Raw genomic sequence first — 23,912 nt, 5'->3', positions numbered from 1 at the left:
TAATAAGGTAATTGCTTGCACAATTTATGAGAAGTTGTCATAAAGTTGCCTTGGGTAATTCTGTCAAATATTAGTGAATTGCACATTGTTGTTCTCACAATAATCAAATAACAAGAGACCTGATGCAACAATAACCCGAAAATAGCAGCAAGGGGTAAAATAACATCGAGTTTCCACTTCTAAAACTGACAGTAAACTATAAATAAAATACTATTTTAAATAGATGTACAAAAAAAGAATCAAATAAAGTCATTCAACAGTTCAAGAGCACAGTCAATCAATTTATCAATGGAAGTGAGTTAAACGTAGATCTATTTAAAAAATACTTTGCAAGTCGTTCTTTTGGCCGCTTTTTTTTCACTGATACCAAATAATTGTGTACAATTCCATTGAATAACATGGATAATCAACAATTTCTTTATAAAACATTGCTAAATATGTTTTCCGCCATTTCTCCAAGCGCTCAGAGGATTTATTTTGCCGATTTACGGCAGTGGAAATTTTACTCCATTACGTCGTCAAAATATTATCCAATACTGACTCTTCGGATGTGTTCACCCTGTTGCCGCCATAACGAGTTTGTTGTTGTTGAAAAACAATAAGAGAAAATAAAATGTACAAAGGTTTAGCTGGAGATGATTCGAAACGCCAGGTTAGTAAATATGCATATATAAATATATCAACCATTTTAATTTAGACAGCTTAGCACGTGCTAGGTGAAGATTTTTTTTGAACATTTTTTTTTATCATTGTATGGGAATTTTTAAACATGTTGAAATGCTAACAGAAGGCGTTGTATGATCGAGACATGTGCTCAGTTTGTTTAAAATACTAAAATATATTGACCAAGGGTTGTCAGGGGCGGCCTGGGAGCGGGGAGGGGTGCTGACCCCCAAGTGTCTGTTGGTAGCCTTTGTCCATGTTAGGGATTCAGGGGTCTTCCCCGGATTATTTTTTTGAAATACAGGTATGAAATGGTACCCTCAGGCGCATTTATTGGTGGGTGTAGGCCTACTCTAGTCATATTAGTGCGTCAGGGGGAGAGACCCCTGGAAATGCAGGCTTGAAATGGTGGCCTCTGGTGCATTTATAGGTCTAAATTTTTAGGTATATTAGGGGTAAGTTTCTCCCATCTTGATTGGGTGGTCAGGGGGTTCTCCCCCTGGAAAATTTTGAAATTCAGGTATGAAATGGTGGCTTTGGTTCGTTTCTGGGTCTATGATTTTGAGAAAAAATATTCCTTTGTCATTTCTCAGCCAATGGGGTGGGGGGAGGGAGGCACGGGCAGCCTCGGCCTGGCCTTGGATCCGGGCATGTAATCGCTGTATTAAAAGTGGAAAGTGGTCAGTTTAACTTTTTAGCTCGACTATTCGAAGAATAAATAGAGCTATCCTACTCACCACGGCTGGTTAAGTTTTTCGTACCAGTCCACATTTTGACAAAGTCTTTTGAGATAAAGCTTTGAAACTTTCAACACTTGTTTACCATCACCATGTCCAGTTATAGGCAAGAGTATATAACTCTGTCAAGCATTTTGACTGAATTATGGCCCCTTTTGACTTAGAAATCTTGGTTAAGTTTTTCGTACCAGTTCATATTTTGACAAAGTCTTTTGAGATAAAGCTTTGAAACTTTCAACACTTGTTTACTATCACCATGTCCAGTTGTAGGCAAGAGTACATAAATCCATCAAGCATTTTGGTTGAATTATTGCCCCTTTTTTACTTAGAAATCTTGGTTAAGTTTTTCGTACCAGTTTATATTTTGTGACATATGGCTTTGAAACTTTTATATCTTGTTCAGTATTATAGTCTCTATCAATAGGCAAGAGTACATAACTCTGTCATCTTTTTTGGCTGAATTATGGCCCTTTTTGAACTTGGAAATTGGTTCTGTTTTCGTATATGTCCATGTTTTGTCAAGACTATTTGACATATGGCTTTTAAACTTTAAACACTTGCTTATCATTATGATTTCCATCTGCAGGCAAGAGTACATAACTCTTGACAACTATTTTGGCTGAATTATGGCCTTTTTTGGACTTTGAAATTTTTGTCAAAATATTTGAACTGTGGCTTTGAAACTGTTAACACTAGTATATCAACATGATTTCCATCTATAGGCAAGTGTACATAACTCTGTCAACTATTTTGACTGAATTATGACCCTTTTTGGACTTGGAAATTAGTTAAACTTTTCATGCAAGTCTGTGTTTGCCTAACATATAACTTAATAACATATTTGCCATCATGGTCACACATTGCCACTTAGTGCAAGACTAATCGAAATCCACAAATACAGGAAAAAATTTTGTTTAATCCATTTTTTTCTTTTGTCTGAAAATCTATGGAAATACTTTGACCCCATTCTTCAATCAATTCTTCGAATAGTCGAGCACGCTGTCATCCGACAGGTCTTGTTTGTATTGTCTCCCTTGATCTCCCTCTTAAAATACCTCAGCCGCCAGTAAAAATCTAACTAGTGTAAAGTTTGGAGGGTAAATGCTCAGATATTGAAGTTACATTTAGCAAATCTGCCACTCAGCCAACCTCCAGATTTTAGCTAAGGTGGAGTTGTGCACCTGCTGTTCTAAAAGGTAAAGGTAAGTTTTATTTACCGTCGCTTGGTGAAACAATTAACATAAGCTCTATAGAGCTTTTCTGCGACCCTATATTAAGAACAATTAAAACCATTTATACCTCACCCCCAGCAATTTGCTGGTACCTATTTACAGCTGGGTCGACTGAGGCAATCGTGATAAAGTGCTTTGCCCAAGGATACACCGCAGTGGGAGTAGCCAGGATTCGAACCAGGGGCCTTCACCTCCATAGGAAAGCATCTTAGCCCTCTCGACCAATGCGTCCATATTGCGTTGTATTTGGGATTTCACTTGAACCATACCAAAGTTATGGTCCATGACTTAGCAAAGAATATACAAAATTCTTAAAAACTTGTGTTGCATTTATCTTTAAAAATATTTCACATAAAATTCAAGAAACCATGTAGGAATATAAATTTTTGCCTGTGTGAATTTGTGCACTTGAGGTCTTTTTTTTTTTTTTTTTTAATTGCTTTTGCAAAACCAGGGTTATGGCCCTTGACTGAGTCAAAAAATAAAAGTTTGTGTACCATGTGTGACAGTGTCTCAAAATTTACTTTACCTACTAAATACCTAGCATTTTTCATCTGACATCTCAAAAGGTATTCCATAAGAAACAACTCAACTTTGAAATAAGCATGTAGAATTTCAGCATGTCATATCAAGCAAACAGATTTTGTGCAGACATGTTCGATTGTTTCAGGTCTCTTAGCAGAGATGTTCACTGGGAAACAGTTCCATTGTTTTGTTCTGGTCGTGGCAGAGAAGTTGACATCTGGTAGATAGTTCCTAAGTTTCATGTTGTGTAGAGGCGATGCATGGCAGTGTAGCCGAAAAGGTAAAGTAAAACAGATGGTCAGTTATCTGCATATAACTTGTACATTGATAAAATGACATGTTACAATTTTCTTTGAATCATTTCCTTGTTGGAATTATCATTTATTAAAGAAATTGTATGGGTATACAATCTAATCTGTTAAAGTGGCTGACTGAAAGCAACCACTAGTATACAAAGACAGGTGACCACAACACCAAGTAGGTCATCAACATCAGTTTAAAACTTAATTTTACATGTTGTGTAAAAATTTAATTATGATATTCTTTCACTGATTGTAGGTGCTGATGGGATATCTGGCTTGAAGGTAACTGTTTTGGCAGTAAGGAGGCTCTGCTGGATTTTCCCATCCGCACTTACAACCATATATAGAATCTTTTTCTTGCATGTCATATTCAACAAACAATAGTTAAAGTAGAATCAAATGAATGACCTTCTTTATAGTTTTTTAGCTCGATTATTCAAAGAATAGTAGAGCTATTGGACTTACCCATGCGTCGGCGTCCCGATTTGGTTAAGGTTTTGTATGTAAGCTGGTATCTCAGTAACCACTTGTGGGAATGGATTGAAACTTCACACACTTATTCACTGTGATAAACTGACCTACATTGCACAGGTTCCATAACTCTGTTTTGCTTTTTAACAAAATTATGTCCCTTTTTTGACTTCGAAATTCTTGGTTAACGTTTTGTATGTAAGCTGGTATCTCAATAACCACTTGTGGGAATGGATTGAAACTTCACACACTTATTCACTGTGATAAACTGACCAACATTGCACATGTTCCACAACTCTATTTTGCTTTTTTACAAAATTATGCCCCTTTTTTCGTCTTAGAATTTCTTGGTTAAGGTTTTGTATGTAAGCTGGTATCTCAGTAGCCACTAATGGGAATAGATTGAAACTTCACACACTTGTTCACTGTCATGATTTGACATGCACTGTACAGGTCCCATAACTCTACTTTGCATTTTTTCAAAATTATGCCCCTTTTTCTGACTTGGCAGTTTTTGGTTAAGGTTTTGTATGTAAGCTGGCATCTCAGTATCCACTAATGGGAATGGATTGAAACTTCACACAGTTGTTCACTATCGTGATCTGACATGCACTGTGTAGGTCCCATAGCTCTTTGCATTTTTAGCTCACCTGTCACAAAGTGACAAGGTGAGCTTTTGTGGTTGCGTGGCGTCCGTCCATGCGTCAGTCCGTAAACTTTTGCTTGTGACCACTCTAGAGGTCACATTTTTCATGGGATCTTTATGAAAGTTGGTCAGAATGTTCACCTTGATGATATCTAGGTCAGGTTCGAAACAGGGTCATGTGCGTTCAAAAACTATGTCAGTAGGTCTAAAAATAGAAAAACCTTGTGACCTCTCTAGAGGCCATACTTGTGAATGGATCTCCATAAAAATTGGTCAGAATGTTCATCTTGATGATATCTAGGTCAAGTTCGAAACAGGGTCACGTGCGTTCAAAAACTATGTCAGTAGGTCTAAAAATAGAAAATCCTTGTGACCTCTCTAAAGGCCATATTTTTCATGGGATCTGTATGAAGTTGGTCTGAATGTTCATCTTGATGATATCTAGATCAAGTTCGAAACTGGGTCACGTGCCATCAAAAACTAGGTCAGTAGGTCTAAAAATAGAAAAACCTTGTGACCTCTCTAGAGGCCATATATTTCACAAGATCTTAATGAAAATTAGTCAAAACGTTCACCTTGATGATATCTAGGTCAAGTTTGAAACAGGGTCACGTGCCTTTAAAAACTAAGTCAGTAGGTCAAATAATAGAAAAACCTTGTGACCTCTCTAAAGGCCATATTTTTCATGGGATCTGTATGAAGTTGGTCTGAATGTTCATCTTGATGATATCTAGGTCAAGTTCGAAACTGGGTCATGTGCGGTCAAAAACTAGGTCAGTAGGTTTAAAAATAGAAAAACCTTGTGACCTCTCTAGAGGCCATATTTTTCATGGGATCTGTATGAAAGTTGGTCTGAATGTTCACCTTGATGATATCTAGGTCAAGTTCGAAAATGGGTCACATGCCTTCAAAAACTAGGTCAGTAGGTCAAATAATAGAAAAACCTTGTGACCTCTCTAGAGGCCATATTTTTCATGGGATCTGTATGAAAGTTGGTCTGAATGTTTGTCTTGATTATATCTTAGTCAAGTTCGAAGTGGGTCACGTGCCTTTAAAAACTAGGTCAGTAGGTCAAATAATAGAAAAACCTTGTGACCTCTCTAAAAGCCATATTTTTCATGGGATCTGTATGAAAGTTGGTCTGAATGTTCATCTTGATGATATCTAGGTCAAGTTCGAAACAGGGTCATGTGCGTTCAAAAACTATGTCAGTAGGTCTAAAAATAGAAAAACCTTGTGACCTCTCTAGAGGCCATACTTGTGAATGGATCTCCATAGAAATTGGTCAGAATGTTTATCTTGATGATATCTAGATCAAGTTTGAAAGCGGGTCAAGTGCCATCAAAAAGTAGGTCAGTAGGTCAAATAATGAAAAAACGTTGTGACCTCTCTAGAGGCCATACTTTTCATGGGATCTGTATGAAAGTTGGTCTGAATGTTTATCTTGATTATATATAGGTCAAGTTTGAAACTGGGTCAACTGCAATCAAAAACTAGGTCAGTAGGTCTTGAAATAGAAAAACCTTGTGACCTCTCTAGAGGCCATACCCTTGAATGGATCTTCATGAAAATTGGTCAGAATGTTCATCTTGATGATATCTAGGTCAAGTTTGAAAATGGGTCACGTGCCTTAAAAAACTAGGTCAGTAGGTCAAATAATAAAAAAAACTTTGTGACCTCTCTAGAGGCCATACTTTTCATGGGATCTGTATGAAAGTTGGTCTGAATGTTTATCTTGATGATATCTAGGTCAAATTTGAAACTGGGTCAACTGCGATCAAAAACTAGGTCAGTAGGTCTAAAATTACAAAAATCTTTTGACCTCTCTAGAGGCCATATTTTTCAATGGATCTTCATGAAAATTGATCTGAATGTTCACCTTGATGATATCTAGGTCAGTTTCGAAACTGGGTCACATGCGGTCAAAAACTAGGCCAGTAGATATAAAAATAGAAAAACCTTGTGACCTCTCTAGAGGCCATATTTTTCATGAGATCTTCATGAAAATTAGTGAGAATGTTCACCTTGGTGATATCTAGGTAAAGTTCAAAACAGGGTCACGTACCTTCGAAAACTAGGTCAATAGGTCAAATAATGAAAAAACGTTGTGACCTCTCTAGAGGCCATACTTGTCATGGGATCTGTATGAAAGTTGGTCTGAATGTTTATCTTGATCATATATAGGTCAAGTTTGAAACTGGATCAACTGCAATCAAAAACTAGTAGGTCTTGAAATAGAAAAACCTTGTGACCTCTCTAGAGGCCATAGCCTTGAATGGATCTTCATGAAAACAGAATGTTCACCTTGATGATATCTAGGTCATATTTGAAAATGGGTCACGTGCCTTAAAAAACTAGGTCAGTAGGTCAAATAATAAAAAAAACCTTGTGACCTCTCTAGAGGCCATACTTTTCATGGGATCTGTATGAAAGTTGGTCTGAATGTTCATCTTGATGATATCTAGGTCAAATTTGAAACTGGGTCAACTGCGATCAAAAACTAGGTCAGAAGGTCTAAAATTACAAAAATCTTTTGACCTCTCTAGAGGCCATATTTTTCAATGGATCTTCATGAAAATTGATCTGAATGTTCACCTTGATGATATCTAGGTCAGGTTCGAAACAGGGTCATGTGCGTTCAAAAACTATGTCAGTAGGTCTAAAAATAGAAAAACCTTGTGACCTCTCTAGAGGCCATACTTGTGAATGGATCTCCATAAAAATTGGTCAGAATGTTCATCTTGATGATATCTAGGTCAAGTTCGAAACAGGGTCACGTGCGTTCAAAAACTATGTCAGTAGGTCTAAAAATAGAAAATCCTTGTGACCTCTCTAAAGGCCATATTTTTCATGGGATCTGTATGAAGTTGGTCTGAATGTTCATCTTGATGATATCTAGATCAAGTTCGAAACTGGGTCACGTGCCATCAAAAACTAGGTCAGTAGGTCTAAAAATAGAAAAACCTTGTGACCTCTCTAGAGGCCATATATTTCACAAGATCTTAATGAAAATTAGTCAAAACGTTCACCTTGATGATATCTAGGTCAAGTTTGAAACAGGGTCACGTGCCTTTAAAAACTAAGTCAGTAGGTCAAATAATAGAAAAACCTTGTGACCTCTCTAAAGGCCATATTTTTCATGGGATCTGTATGAAGTTGGTCTGAATGTTCATCTTGATGATATCTAGGTCAAGTTCGAAACTGGGTCATGTGCGGTCAAAAACTAGGTCAGTAGGTTTAAAAATAGAAAAAACCTTGTGACCTCTCTAGAGGCCATATTTTTCATGGGATCTGTATGAAAGTTGGTCTGAATGTTCACCTTGATGATATCTAGGTCAAGTTCGAAAATGGGTCACATGCCTTCAAAAACTAGGTCAGTAGGTCAAATAATAGAAAAACCTTGTGACCTCTCTAGAGGCCATATTTTTCATGGGATCTGTATGAAAGTTGGTCTGAATGTTTGTCTTGATTATATCTTAGTCAAGTTCGAAGTGGGTCACGTGCCTTTAAAAACTAGGTAAGTAGATCAAATAATAGAAAAACCTTGTGACCTCTCTAAAAGCCATATTTTTCATGGGATCTGTATGAAAGTTGTTCTGAATGTTCATCTTGATGATATCTAGGTCAAGTTCGAAACAGGGTCATGTGCGTTCAAAAACTATGTCAGTAGGTCTAAAAATAGAAAAACCTTGTGACCTCTCTAGAGGCCATACTTGTGAATGGATCTCCATAGAAATTGGTCAGAATGTTTATCTTGATGATATCTAGATCAAGTTTGAAAGCGGGTCAAGTGCCATCAAAAAGTAGGTCAGTAGGTCAAATAATGAAAAAACGTTGTGACCTCTCTAGAGGCCATACTTTTCATGGGATCTGTATGAAAGTTGGTCTGAATGTTTATCTTGATTATATATAGGTCAAGTTTGAAACTGGGTCAACTGCAATCAAAAACTAGGTCAGTAGGTCTTGAAATAGAAAAACCTTGTGACCTCTCTAGAGGCCATACCCTTGAATGGATCTTCATGAAAATTGGTCAGAATGTTCATCTTGATGATATCTAGGTCAAGTTTGAAAATGGGTCACGTGCCTTAAAAAAACTAGGTCAGTAGGTCAAATAATAAAAAAAACTTTGTGACCTCTCTAGAGGCCATACTTTTCATGGGATCTGTATGAAAGTTGGTCTGAATGTTCATCTTGATGATATCTAGGTCAAATTTGAAACTGGGTCAACTGCGATCAAAAACTAGGTCAGTAGGTCTAAAATTACAAAAATCTTTTGACCTCTCTAGAGGCCATATTTTTCAATGGATCTTCATGAAAATTGATCTGAATGTTCACCTTGATGATATCTAGGTCAGTTTCGAAACTGGGTCACATGCGGTCAAAAACTAGGCCAGTAGATATAAAAATAGAAAAACCTTGTGACCTCTCTAGAGGCCATATTTTTCATGAGATCTTCATGAAAATTAGTGAGAATGTTCACCTTGGTGATATCTAGGTAAAGTTCAAAACAGGGTCACGTACCTTCGAAAACTAGGTCAATAGGTCAAATAATGAAAAAACGTTGTGACCTCTCTAGAGGCCATACTTGTCATGGGATCTGTATGAAAGTTGGTCTGAATGTTTATCTTGATTATATATAGGTCAAGTTTGAAACTGGATCAACTGCAATCAAAAACTAGTAGGTCTTGAAATAGAAAAACCTTGTGACCTCTCTAGAGGCCATAGCCTTGAATGGATCTTCATGAAAACAGAATGTTCACCTTGATGATATCTAGGTCATATTTGAAAATGGGTCACGTGCCTTAAAAAACTAGGTCAGTAGGTCAAATAATAAAAAAAACCTTGTGACCTCTCTAGAGGCCATACTTTTCATGGGATCTGTATGAAAGTTGGTCTGAATGTTCATCTTGATGATATCTAGGTCAAATTTGAAACTGGGTCAACTGCGATCAAAAACTAGGTCAGAAGGTCTAAAATTACAAAAATCTTTTGACCTCTCTAGAGGCCATATTTTTCAATGGATCTTCATGAAAATTGATCTGAATGTTCACCTTGATGATATCTAGGTCAGTTTCGAAACTGGGTCACATGCGGTCAAAAACTAAGCCAGTAGATATAAAAATAGAAAAACCTTGTGACCTCTCTAGAGGCCATATTTTTCATGAGATCTTCATGAAAATTAGTGAGAATGTTCACCTTGATGATATCTAGGTAAAGTTCAAAACAGGTTCACGTACCTTCGAAAACTAGGTCAATAGGTCAAATAATAGAAAAACCTTGTGACCTCTCTAGAGACCATATTTTTCAATGGATCTTCATGAAAATTGGTCAGAATTTTTATCTTGATAATATCTAGGTCAAGTTCAAAACTGGGTCACATGAGCTCAAAAACTAGGTCACTATGTCAAATAATAGAAAAAACAACGTCATACTCAAAACTGGGTCATGTGGGAAGAGGTGAGCGATTCAGGACCATCATGGTCCTCTTGTTTTCAAAATTATGCCCCTTTTTCGACTTAGCAGTTTTTGGTTAAGTTTTTGTGTGTAAGCTGGTATTTCAGTATCCATTAATGGGAAAGGATTGAAACTTCACACACTTGTTCACTGTCATGAGCTGATAAGCACTGTAAAGGTTCCATAACCCTTTTTCCCATTTCTACAAAACTATGCCCCTTTCTTGACTTAAGTATTCATTCAGTTGAACAGTCGAGCGTTGCTGTCCTCCGACAGCTCTTGTTTTTCTTACAGTAACACATTCAAACATAATTAGAACTTCTAAAACTATATTGGCACTCGGGCTACGCCCTGGTGCAATACACCCTTGCCGTTTAATATGTATATACAGGTAGTATGAACTTTACATCACTTATAAGTTAATGTTTTTCTTACTGCATGATTTACATAAATTTTAATACCTTTCAAAAAAAAACAAGAGAAAATTTAGTCATACAGTGACCTTTTATTGAAAAATCTTAACTGCTTTTATTGGACAAAATTGTTTCAAAAATGTTCATTTTCAGATTCATCTATTACTAAATTTAGATAGAAAAGATAGTTCTGGTTGTTTGGTCCATGCTTGAGTAGAGATCAGATCTGATGTAGATGGTGTGTATGAAATTGTGTTTGTCAAGAGACCCGCAGAATGAGATACGGCAGAATATCATGTTGGGGAAACAGTAAAGCAAGGTGAGGTAGAGGTTGCTTCTTTTGCTTTATTTACTGTTTAAGGTTTTGGGTCTAGTCTGGATTCAGATTTTTTCAAGCTGGCTGGCCTTTTTAGCTCGACTATCCGATGCTCCTCATCATCTTATGACACAATGTCAGTAACACTGGCACTAATGTTTAATGAATTATATCCCCTTTTTACTTAGAATTATGTCTCCTCCATAGGTGGGGGAGACATATTGTTTTTGTGTTTGCCGTCTGTCTGTCCATCGGTCCGTCCTCATTAAGCTTGTCCGGTTTTCACTGGTCAAACTGCTGACCAGATTTCAACAAAACATCACAGGAGTGATCAGTACCAAGCCTACTTGTGCATGTCGCTGGCACGTTCCACTCCGCTGCACAAAATGACCACCAGAGCTAAAAACAGAAAAATCTTGTCCGGCTTGCACAGGTCAAAACGCTTGCTGGATTTCGACGAAACTTGTTAATTAGCGGTATACAGCTTAATTATGTTGTATTGTTATATATCTTGCTGACGTAAGATAAAAATGATCTTAATAGTACAACAAACTGGATAATTATTTTGTGTGCTTGATACAATAATATGAGCCGGTCAACCGTTCCAATCTATAGCAAATGATTCGAGGGCTCCGCGCGAAACTATTGTAACTTACATTCTTGAAATTGTTCAGGAGAAGGAAAAAACTGTTTCTTTTTTTAAAAAATTCATAATATTAGATAAGATTTAAGTATACTGTGTAAAAATGTTATTCATTTAGCTATTGAGAGCTTAAACCATGATAATATTGTTAATTTTTGATAGATTTGGAATAATGTCACTTACAATACTTTCACGCTGAAAATCCAATATGAATGCTTACAAAATTTAGCGTGAAACTATGGTAACTGACTTTTTTTCTAACAAATACAAAATATGATATTGTTATCCATCTCAGTGTCTGAAGTTAAAAACCAGAATGCTTTTAATGAGTAAAAACAAATTTCAAGGCAAGTCACTTACAATAGTTTCGCGCTGAAAATCCAACAATGAGAACCATAAATCTCAGCGCGAAACTATTGTATCTGAACGTTTTTGTCTGACAATTTCACCCTAGTTTTGAACCTTCAATTACTTTCATACTGTTTTAGTTAAAAAAAAAATGTAATGATTTTGAAGGGGTCAAAACCAAATATCTTTTCTTCAGTAGTATGCTAAATTAAGCTATTTCCATTCTACTATTTTATGTAGAATTTATACGTTTGCTTCACACATTATGAACAGACAATCAAACTAAAAGTAGGTATCTCGCATGTTTGTTGTGATACAACATTTGTATACAAATGGTATTTCAATATTGTAATAGAATATATATACATGAAAATAAAAATAAAATATTTTGTTGACCATGATGATAATACACAATCTTATCCAGTATGGTTTTGAATAACACTGTAAAAGCAAGAATAAGAGCTATCAAATACACTAAAGTGGGGAATTTTCCAACAAATTCTAATAACAGCTAGCTAGCAGGAAATTCAAGGGTGTAAACTAAAATGACAAAAGATGCATACTAAGCACAGGGTTCTGTCTCATTTTGTTATTCACTGCTAAGCATTACAAAACCTGTGAAGTAACATTATTTGAATCAGCAAAGAACAAAGCTCAACTACAATAGTTTAATAATAGTTTAGCTTCCAGTTTACTTAATAAAAAAAAAGAATTAATATACAATGTACCTCACCTAAGCTATTTTTCTCTCAAGTCTTAAAAATAATTCCCAGAAGATCACGGGAAAGTATAAAATAAAATTCCTTTGCTGCGACAGTTTTTTAAGAGACACAAGAGCTGTCACAGGAGTGACAAATAATACCCCCACAAAACGGCCTTGTCACAGAAGTATGGCAAATTTTAAGTTGGAAAGGGACCATAACTGCGTCAAAAAATAGGTGGTTTGTAGTTGAAGTCAAACCTGTATTTCATGAGGTAAAACCTGTGTACCAAGATTTATTTATATATAATAAATCGATCAAGCCTTTCATGAGTTATTGCCCAGAAACCATGAAAACAGACAGACCGATAAGCTTATTCCTATAATACCTCCCACTTTGTGTCAATTCGCCGTAAAACCCAACTCACTCACTCACTATATACCATCCCCCACCTTACTTTGTTTGTGGGGGTATAAAAATGTGTATAAGCAAACATCATGATTTTGAGTATTCCTTATAAAATTTGAAATAAATTGCAGAGCATTAGATTTTAATGCCCCCCTTCGAAGAAGAAGGGGTATATTGTTTTGCAGATGTCGGTCAGTCTGTCTGTGTCATTTCTCAACTGGTTAAGCACTGGGTACATCTGAAGTACATGGAGAACGGCTTAGCAAACTGACATTGTGGACAGACCCTTTAAACTTATGGTCTTTATTATTTGATGAAATTTCAACAAATGAAGTCCATTCCAATGGACCTTTTTGTTTACTTGTGTCAAATTCAAAATTGTTCAGTTTATCTGCCAAAAAAGTCATTTAAGAGACTAACCATTTGAACTTTTGTGGGGGTGGGGGCTGAGATTTTACTCTGAGTCAAAATTTTATTTTCTTCGCTTTCTATTAAAGTCAGAATTTTTTTTTCAGAACTTGAATGTCAAAATATTTTTTTTTCTAGAGTAAACCAGAGGTTTTTTGTTCAAAATAGTTTTTGTTATTAAAAAAAAAAAAAAAATAAAAAACAACAACACACACACGATAAAGAAATACATTCTGTTCTGTATTGAGTAATTTGCTTTAGAAGGTACACATGAAATAGCTTAAAATACAAATCCCTTTGATTTTTATAATTATTTAATTCTTATACTTCTGTACGCAAAATGGTTAAACAAGGTGATTGGTAACACTGACAGATGTTCCATGAAATTACAGTAACAAAAGGGGCTTTACAGACACTGAGGTTGTGTTAAGGAAAAATGTGGTCGAGTTGTGGTACTTTAATACTACACTCCAAAGCCTGGGAAGCCGTTGATAATATTTTGCTTTGTCAGAATAAATCATACCTAATATCTATGCATTAAAGATCCCGATTAATTTGCGCTAATCGGTGTTAATTGGCATTCATCGTGTTTCTGATATTATCAATGCCTGGGGAAATCTGAAGGAGTTTCCATGTCACTACTGATTATCCATTTTCTGTAAATAACCTAATTAACAATTGATCATATTTGTGCTTGTTTGAAATGAAAACGAGGCAATGCTGCCAAAAATTAGGCAATTTTCATAGATAATTAGGTCTGCATTAACATAACATCTTTCAATTTGATAGCTATAATGACGCACATTTAAGTTTATTCTGACATATTTAATAGTCATTACAACTTGCTGGAAAAACTGTGGTAGGTACAAACTGGTGTATGTCTATGACCTGGAAATGTTCCGAAACCTTCGTAAGTACATGATTCCGATCTGTCTCTTCCGTGAGAATTCTGTTTCTATTTTTGGATTATTGCTTTCAGAAGTTATCGTTCTTTATCATACACCAGCATATCTCGAGTGTAATATAGGTGGTGCTGCAGTCAAAAAACAGGCTTCCCCAGGCTGTCAATTTGCAGGTAGAAACAAGGAGCTGTGTTCAATAAACGCTTGATGCCCCCGGTGGCATCCTTGTCGATAGATTTTGCACCAAATTGAGGTCAGGGTCAAGGTCAAACTGAGGTCAGGTGATGTTTGAAGATGAGGAATGGTCACAGTTTACATCTGTATTAGTATCAATTCAATCTTGTAAGCAGTATTGATGTTAGATGAAAAGGTCCCACTTGGTTAACCAAGAGATAGCCCTTATAAAGCAACCTAAGTCCAAAATGAGGTCAAGGTCAAACTGAGGTCAGGTGATGTCTGAAGATGAGGAATGGTCACAAGTTACATCTCCATAACTATCAAGTCATTCTAGATAAGGGTATTGATGCTAGACGAAACGGTCCCATTTGGTTAACCTCGTACGGATTAACGGACGGACAGGACAATCACTATATGCCTCCCGCATCAGTAGATGCCGGGGGGGCATAAAAAATTGTTAAAAATTGTCAGACTGGATTCCCAGGCTATGCACTCCCCTCCCTCTCTCGGATCTCTGTTAATATGGAAAGTATCAGGGGAAATATTTGAACTGTACAAGTAGCTCTGGAGCACTGTGATATATATTTGGAGAAATTAATAATATTCTAGTTTGGAATTATCACGCCCAGGCCTTTGTACTTAATAGGTCATTCTGCTAATAGCTACCTGTACCTGTTTTAGCCTATAAATTTTTAATGATTGCTTTTAGGTTAAACAAAGGTCAAAATTATTTTAGAATTTATTCAAGGTACAAGCAGTCTTGTTGGTAGTGTAAAACAAGAGCTGTCCGTAAGACAGCCAATACTCGACTATTTAAATTATTGTCCCAGAAGCAGGAAAATGTTTCCCTAAATGTTAAAATATCTATAGAATTTCAATCCCGTATCTGCATTAGTTTTGGAGATAGTAACTTGCATGCAAAACTTTAACCAGAAGTTTTATATTCAAAAGGGGACATAATTTGACCAAAATGCATGTCAGACTTATGGGACTTGATGCAATCAACTAGTTTTATAACCCCAAAGGCACATGACTGTGAAGTTTCAATTTGATATCTGCATTTGTTCTGCAGATAGGAACTTGCATGCAAAACTTTAACCAGAATTTTCTAAGGTCTTAAAGGAGGCATAATTTGCCCAAATTACATGTCAGAGTTATGGGACTTGACCCAGTTAAGTTGGTAATTGATCTAGAAAAATTAAAAATAAGTTTCAAATATATATGCCTTTAAGTAATAGCTGTATGTACTTGCACGCAAAACTTTAACTAGGATTTTCTAAGTCAAAAAGGGGGCATAATTTGCCCATGATACATGTCAGATTTATGGGACTTGACCCAGTGAAGTTGGTAATTGATCTAGATAAATTAAAAATAAGTTTCTAATAAGTATACTAGTGTGTATCATTTTTATCAAAGTTGGGGTAGGGGTGCCAGGGTGGGGAGATCGTGGAAGGAGGCCCCAGCCTGCAAAACTTTGGTATTTAAACCCAAAGTCCTGCAGTTTTAACAGAAAATTATTTCTGTCATCAATAATTTTGCACTTTTTTACCAGAAGACTAGTTCTATTTTAATTGATTTTTTCTATCATAAAGAGTTAAAAAAATCATAAGTATTTTTATTTCAGTTTTTTAGTTTGTCTGACTTTAAAAAAAAATCTACAAGATACTGTCGTCACTTGATCGTCGGTGTCTGTGTCGGCGTCAGCGTTGGTGTAAATTTTGTTTAGGTTCACATTTTCTAAAACATTGTAAAAGCTACAGCTTTGAAACTTTGCACACTTTTATACCATCATTAGATGACTATGCAGGCAAAGAAATAAATCTGGTATGCATTTTTTTGTCAGAGTTATGGTCTTTTTTGTACTAAGAAAATTTTAGTTTCTTGGATAAAATTTTGGTTATGTCCACCTTTTCTCAGAAACTGTAAAAGCTACATCTTTGATACTTTGCATACTTGTTTATCATCATTAGGAGACTATGTAGGCCAAGACCAATAACTCTGATACACGTATGCATTTTGATAGAAATATTGTCTTTTCTGTGCTTATAAAATTTGAGTTTATTGGTTAAAGCTTTGAAACTTTACACAACTGTTTATCATCATTAGGGGACTATGTAGGCCAAGACCCATAACTGTGATATGCATTTTGTTAGAATTATGGCCCTTTTTGTACTTAGAAAGTTTGAGTTTATTGGTTTAGCTTTTTTGTTTAGGTCAACTTTTCTAAAAACAATAAGTGGTACAGCTTTGAAACTTAAGAGGACAATGTAGGTATTCAAGAACCATAACTCTAACTTAGATTTTATCAGAATTATGGCCCTTTTTGTACTTAGAAAATTTGAACAAAACTCTTTTCTTAAATATTGTCCAGCACTTGCATACAAGCGATGGCACCCATAGGCAGTGCTCTTGTTTAGTCTAATAGTATCTTTTTGAGAACTATTTTCTATAAAATTGTCATCTCACTTTTTAAAAGTGTTGCAACCTTTATATGTATGATGGTTGTATTGGGTTCTCCCCCAGACAGAAAATTTTGAAATTTGTGCATGCCAAATCCTGAATTCTAATTATGGCAGTATGTTACTTAAGGTGAATTATGTCCAATTGTCCAATTATCCTTGAAAAAAATATACTTTTGTGTAGTATCATTGGTGTTTGTTTCAAAAGTTAAATGCAGAATTCTAGTGAGCTTTTAAGATAAAATTATCTGTATATTCTTATAAATAAGAAGGAAAGGTAGGTATAATAGTACTAAATAGGTAATCAAACAGCACTTCCAGGCTATTGAGGTATAATGGCAAAAAGAAAAAAAAATCCTCATTTTATTCCTAGTTAAATTGGCATTTTCATGTTTTATGTAGCCAACTCCAGTGGACCTATCCTTGACATTCTTGTAGCATTTTCAAGGATATTTTTTGCATTTATAGAAACCTAAACAAACCTTATAACTTATGTGTTCATACCCACATTTTAGCTGTCAGTTTAGAAGAGATAGTGTTGACCTGTAAGACAAAAAATCTCCCCATGAAGATCTATACCTGGCTCCTTCTTTTCTTGGTGTTTCTGTGATTTATAGGTCAGCTTGTAATTCTTTTTTAAAAAGGGCCTGTCTATGTGCTACAGTTCTCAGAAGATTGCTAATTGTATAAAGAATATTATAGCAAATAAATAAATAAAAAAGTTCAGTTCCTTTGAAGTCAGTTTTTTTTTCTTCATGCTGAAGCCAGAATTTTTTTTTTCCAGCAAATCCAAAACCAATTTTTTTTCTCTCTAAAAAATTCCAACCCCCTAACAGTCAGTCCCGACACACAATATGCAATCTTCAAACCAAAAATACCAACAATGATACAAATGGAACCTCTAAAAACATGACATTTTAAAGCAAAATGAATTTTGCTAGGTATTGTAACTGACTCAACTAGATTTTTTTCCAGCGCGAAACTATTGTAACTACACTTTTTCCTTTTTTCTCTCTTGTCAGATGAAGAAGCTATTTCTATACCAGTGTACTATATAACAGACCTTGAAATGAATGACAAAAGTACATTAATTATTATATGGATACAGTTACAATACTTTTGTACCAATGTAAAATTTAAAAATCTTTGTGCGAAACTATTGTAAGTGCACTAGTACACTTACAATAGTTTCGCACTGAAAATATAAACAAATTGCACATACAATAAAATGACAAATATCATTTTTCTCCTTTTTTTTGTTGGAACTGAACTCCAATATTTTTTCACATATTGGAGGATATAAAAAGATCTATAAATCTGCAAAAAGATCATTTTAGGCCAGAATGTCACTTACAATAGTTTCGCGCTGAGCCCACGGATTATCATTCATTGCTGAGGTTTTATTTGGGCCAAAACAAATATAAATGCTTTAAATAAGCAGAAATTATAAGTATTGAATAGGTATGGTGAAAACAAAATGAAATTTAAAACAGGTATTTTATCAAGAAATTTAAATGTTTTCTTTCGTATTTCATACTTGTCACCAGCATTTTCGCGACACTTTTTAGCTCACCTCAGCCAAGGCTCAGGGTGAGCTATTCTGATCACTCACCATCCGTCATCCGTTGTCCGTAAACTTTTACTTTAGACGACATCTCCTCATCAACCTCTAGGCCAATTTCATCCAAACTTCACAGGAATGTTCCTTGGGTGAAGCTCTACAAAATTTTTTCAAAGAATTGAATTCCATGCAGAACTCTGGTTGCCATGGCAACTTAAAGGAAAAACTTTCAAAATCTTCTTCTCAAAAAACAGAAGCCAAGAGCTTAGATATTTGACCTGTATAATTGCCTAGTGGACCTCTACTAAAGTTTTTGAAATCATGACCCCGGGGTCAAAATTGACCCCGCCCCAGGGGTCACTTGATTTTACATAGGAAAATCTTCAAAGACTTTCTAAAAATAACCCAGAAGGCCTAGACCTTAGATATTTGACATGTAGCATTGCCTAGTGGACCTCTACAAAATTTGTTCAAATCATGACCCCCGGGGTCAAAATTGACCCTGCCCCAGGGGTCACTTGATTTTACATAGGAAAATCTTCAAAGATTTTCTAAAAATAACCCAGAAGGCCTAGACCTTAGATATTTGACATGTAGCATTGCCTAGTGGACATCTACAAAATTTGTTCAAATCATGCCCCCCGTGGTCAAAATTGACCCCCGCCCCTGGGGTCACTTGATTTTACATAGGAAAATCTTCAAAAATTTTCTAAAAATAAACCAGAAGGCCTAGATCTTAGATATTTGACATGTAGCATTGCCTAGTAGACTTCTACAAAGTTGTTCAAACCATGACCACCGGGGTCAACTTGACCCCGCCCCATGGGGTTACTTGATTGTACATAGAAAAATCTTCAAAATTTTCTAAAAAATAAACCGGAAGGCCTAGAGCTTAGGTATTGACATGTAGCATTGCCAAGTGGACCTCTACAAAATTTGTTCAAACTTGACCTCCCAGGGTCAAATTGACCCCCGCCCCAGGGGTCACTTGATTGTACATAGGGAAATCATCATAAATTTGCTAAAAATAAACTAGAAGGCCTAGATCTTAGGTATTTGACATGTAACATTGCCTAGTAGGATTCTACAAACTTAGTTCAAGTCATGATCACCGGGGTAAAACTTGCCCCGCCCCAGGGGTAACTTGATTGTACATCGGAAAATCTTCCAAAAAATTTCTAAAAATCATCAGTTTGACATTTGAAACATGTAGCTCATATTACTCAGGTGAGCGATCCAGGGTCATCATGACCCTCTTATTATCATTTCTTACAAGAAATTCTAGTACACTGTAAATAAAAAGTCTGCATTTAAGAAAAATATGATAACTGTTGCAAAAGCAGCTCTTATTCTGAAGCATTTTTCGAGAATAAAAACATGCAAAGGTACCAAACCCCACCCACTTTTAGACAATGTGCAAACTAAGACAGCTAAAATATGAATTGTTTTAAAAAAATATTTAATGATAGCTTGACCCCTGAAAAGCTGATTTTGACTCTTGAAAATCTGATTTTAATTTAGGCTGAATGACTCACGAGTTTCAGAACCTACCGAAAGTTTTGAGTTATGTCCCCCTTTTAGCTCAACTTTTCGAAGAAAAAGTAGAGCTATTGCACTCACGCCGGCGTCGGCAGCGCCGTTGGTTAAAAGTTTTGATAAAGTCAAATATCTCTGTTATTATGAAAGCTATTGACTTGAAACTTAAAATAGTTATTTACTATCAAAGTCTACACCAGGAGAAAAAATTCCCATGACTCTGATATGAATTTTGATGGAGTTATGCCCCTTTTTGACTTAGAATCTTTGGTTAAAGTTTTTGATAAAGTCGAATATCTCTGTTACTATCAAGGCTATTGAATTGAAACTTTAAATGGTTATTTACTGTCAAAGTCTTCCTCAGGAGAAACAATTCTAATAACTCTGATTTGATTTTTGACAGAGTTATGCCCCTTTTTAACTTAGAATTTTTTATTAAACTTTTTGATAACATCAAATATCTTTGTTTCTATCAAAGCTATTGACTTGAAACTTAAAATATCTATTTACTATCAAAGTCTACACCATGAGAAACAATCCCCATAACTCTGATTGAATTTTGGTAGAGCTATGCCTAGGCTGTCATCGATAGAAACGATATCGATGTATCAACAATATTTTTTTGTCGATCGATTATCGATTCCCATTTTCAAAAATCGATATTTTACAGAGAGAAAAAACTACCCAAATAAACACTCAGACCCTAAAAAAACAACTAAAGTTCACAAAATTGTAAATTTGGATAAATGCAAAAAAAGGAGCGAAGGCAAAATAAAAATGAAAGATGTTATTAATTTTTATGTATTTCTTTTATTTTATAAATACAAATACAACACAATCAAACAGAAATATGGAAAGTAGGCAATAAAACTACAAATAGCATTTACAGGAAGGTATATAGTATGCATATGAACAAATAGGTCGTTAATCTAACTTAATAATCAATATATCGATGTATCGTTGATATTTGTCTTCTGATATATCGGTATCGCCGATACGCCTAAGACCCAATCAATAACAGCCCTAGCTATGCCCCTTTTTAACTTAGAATTTTTGGTTAAACTTTTTGATAACATCAGATGTCTTTGTTTCTATCAAAGCTAGTGACTTGAAACTTAAAACACTTATTTACCATCAAAGTCAACACCAGGAGAAACAAACCCCATTACTCTGATTTGAATTTTGACAGAGTTATGTTCCTTTTTAACTTAGAATTTTTTGGTTGAAGTTTTATAAAATTTTTACTGGCAAAGCTCTAATTCAGAGTAAAGCACTGAGAAAAATCGAGCATGTTGCCTTATGGACAGCCCTTGTTAATCCCCCGCCACAAATGGTGGGGGGGTTATAGGAATGGTCTCCGTCTGTCCTTCCATCCTTCTGTCCTTCCGTAACATTTTGTGTCCGCTCTGTATCTCCTTAACCCCTTGAAAGATAATCATGAAACTTGGGTCAAATGATCACCTCATCAAGACGATGTGCAGAACCAATGAGTCAGCCATGTCGGTTCAAGGTCAAGGTCACAACTCAAGGTCAAAGGTTTGGGCCTTCCATTTCCTGTCCGCTCTGTATCTCCTAAACCCCTTGAAGGATAATCATGAAACTTGGGTCAAATGATCACTTCATCAAGACAATGTGCAGAACCCATGAGTGAGCCATGTCAGTTCAAGGTCAAGGTCACAACTCAAGGTCAAAGGTTTGAGCCTTCCATTTTGTGTCCGCTCTGTATCTCCTAAACCCCTTGAAGGATTTTCATCAAACTTGGGTCAAATGATCACCTCATCAATATGATGTGCAGAATTGATGAGTCAGCCATGCCGGCTCATTGTCAAGGTCACAACTTAGAGTCAAAGGTTTGAGCCTTCCATTTTGTGTTCATTCTGTATCTCCTAAACCTCGTGAAGGATTTACATTAAACTTGGGTCAAATGATCACCTCATCAAGAACTCATGAGTCAGCCATGTCAACTAAAGGTCAAGGTCACAACTCAAGATCAAAGGTTTGAGCTCTGTATCTCCTAAACCCTTTTTAGGATTTTCATGAAACTTGGGTCAAATGATCACCTCATCTAGACGATGTGCAGAATTCATGGGTCAGCCATGTCAGTTCAAGGTCAAGGTCACAGATCAAGGTCAAAGGTTTACCCTTTCACTTTCCATACTAGTGGCAGAGGATTTAGCTGTCTTTCAGACTGCTTTGTTACTAATAGAATTCAAGGTTCAAGTTTTGATGCACTTTTGCTCTATCTCATTTATTTCTGAATAGATTTGATCCAAACTTAAAATAGTTGTTCCGTATCATTAACCACATTTGCAAAAGTTTTCCATGAATTCTGTACAGTTTATACTTACTTAATGTTTTGATACACCATACTGTGTTATTACTAAATCCATTTGACACAGACTGAAGCTATTGTCCAATATCTTCATCCACATTTTGAGTCATTAAACACTCCAGTGGCAGCTCAAGCTTCCTTAGATGTGCCCAATTTCACTATCAAGCACTGAAATAGTCGAGCGTGCTGTCTCCAGTGACAGCTGTTGTTAATAGCAGTGCTTGTGACTCTGTGGACGGACTGTCAGGGGAGATAACTAGAGTCATGGATTATGACCTGAATATTCCATAAATTATGTCCCGTTTATACCTAGTTAGCATTTTGAAACACTATAATACATAATATATTTTACTCAGACTTAATCTATTGCCCAATATTGTCTACCACATTAGAATCATTAAGTATTCCAGTGATAGCTCCAGCTCTCTATTTCACTATAACAGCTCTTGTTTATTATTAGGTACTAGTCGTATTTTAAAACAACTAATTCAAAGTAAGATATAAAATGATCTTAGTGTAATTAATGTTTTGTCATAATCATATGAAAATTTATTTTCAGATAAAAACAAAGATGTGTGTGCCAGTTGATGATAATACAGCTGAGTCTGTGTACAGGCAAATTGCATTCAGAAAACCTCGCCTACTGGGCTTAGACAGCTAGAAGCAGATATAATGTGTTACAAATAGTACATTTTATGGAGGTATAATTGTGAAGCAGGGATGAAATGTCAAGAAATGTCCTTTACAGACAAAAATGACAGGGAGGCAAAATAAGTATGCAACAATTTAGAAAATCTGAAATGGTGAAGAGCTGAGACAGACAAGAGTTCCATCAAAGAACTGAGGTAGATAGAATTTAAGCAAAGCTGAAGCAGGCAGGGTTTCAGCCAAGAGCTTAGTTAGATTTTTAACAGAGTTGAGGTGAACAAAAGTTTTAACAAAGATAAGAAGATAGAGTTTTAGAAGAGCTGAGGCACACAGAGACTCAGCAAAGAGTTAAGGCAGATGGAGTTTCAGCAAAGAACTGAGACAGACAGAGGTTCAGCAAACAGCTGAGGTACACAGAGCTGAGGCTTACAGAGTTTCAGCAAAGAGCTGAGGCACACAGAGTTTCAGCAAAGAGCTGAGGCATACAGAGTTTCAGCAAAGAGCTAAGGCATACAGAGTTTCAGCAAAGAGCTGAGGCACACAGAGCTTCAGCAAAGGGCTGAGGCACACAGAGTTTCAGCAAAGAGCTGAGGCACACAGAGTTTCAGCAAAGAGCTTAGGCACACAGAGTTTCAGCAAAGAGCTGAGGCACACAGAGCTTCAGCAAAAGGCTGAAGCACACAAGAGTTTCAGCAAAGAGCTGAGGCACACAGAGCTTCAGCAAAGGGCTGAGGCACACAGAGTGTTAGCAAAGAGGCATACAGGCAAGGAACTGTGTTTCAGCAAAGACCAAAGAAAAAGAGCTGAGACAGGCAACGTCATTCACTTAAGGTAAGTTAGCTCTTCTTAAATGATACATCATAAGATTTAGATGTGACATAAAAAGTAATAAATTAAAAAAAAATCATTTGAGAGTACAGCATTTATTGAAAAGTCAGGTTTTCTCAATCATAAATGTTAATTTTACAGTTAATAACAAAATAACCTTACCTGTTAAGTCCTCCCTATGTATTGTTATATACTTTTTTAA

At 35.9% G+C, this 23,912-nt stretch overlaps 1 long non-coding RNA gene across 1 annotated transcript; it reads left to right on the top strand.

Moving 5' to 3' along the window:
* Positions 1 to 549: 549 nt before the first annotated feature.
* LOC128559057 (uncharacterized) lies at positions 550 to 23,150 on the top strand. Its single transcript, XR_008372080.1, has 4 exons — positions 550 to 652; positions 3,303 to 3,437; positions 10,619 to 10,762; positions 22,794 to 23,150. It is a non-coding gene; the product is annotated as an uncharacterized LOC128559057 (long non-coding RNA).
* The last annotated feature ends 762 nt before the right edge of the window (positions 23,151 to 23,912 follow it).

This window comes from Mercenaria mercenaria, chromosome 8 (assembly GCF_021730395.1).
Source record: "Mercenaria mercenaria strain notata chromosome 8, MADL_Memer_1, whole genome shotgun sequence".
NCBI lineage: Eukaryota > Metazoa > Mollusca > Bivalvia > Venerida > Veneridae > Mercenaria > Mercenaria mercenaria.
This window is presented reverse-complemented; position numbering and strand designations above follow the sequence as displayed.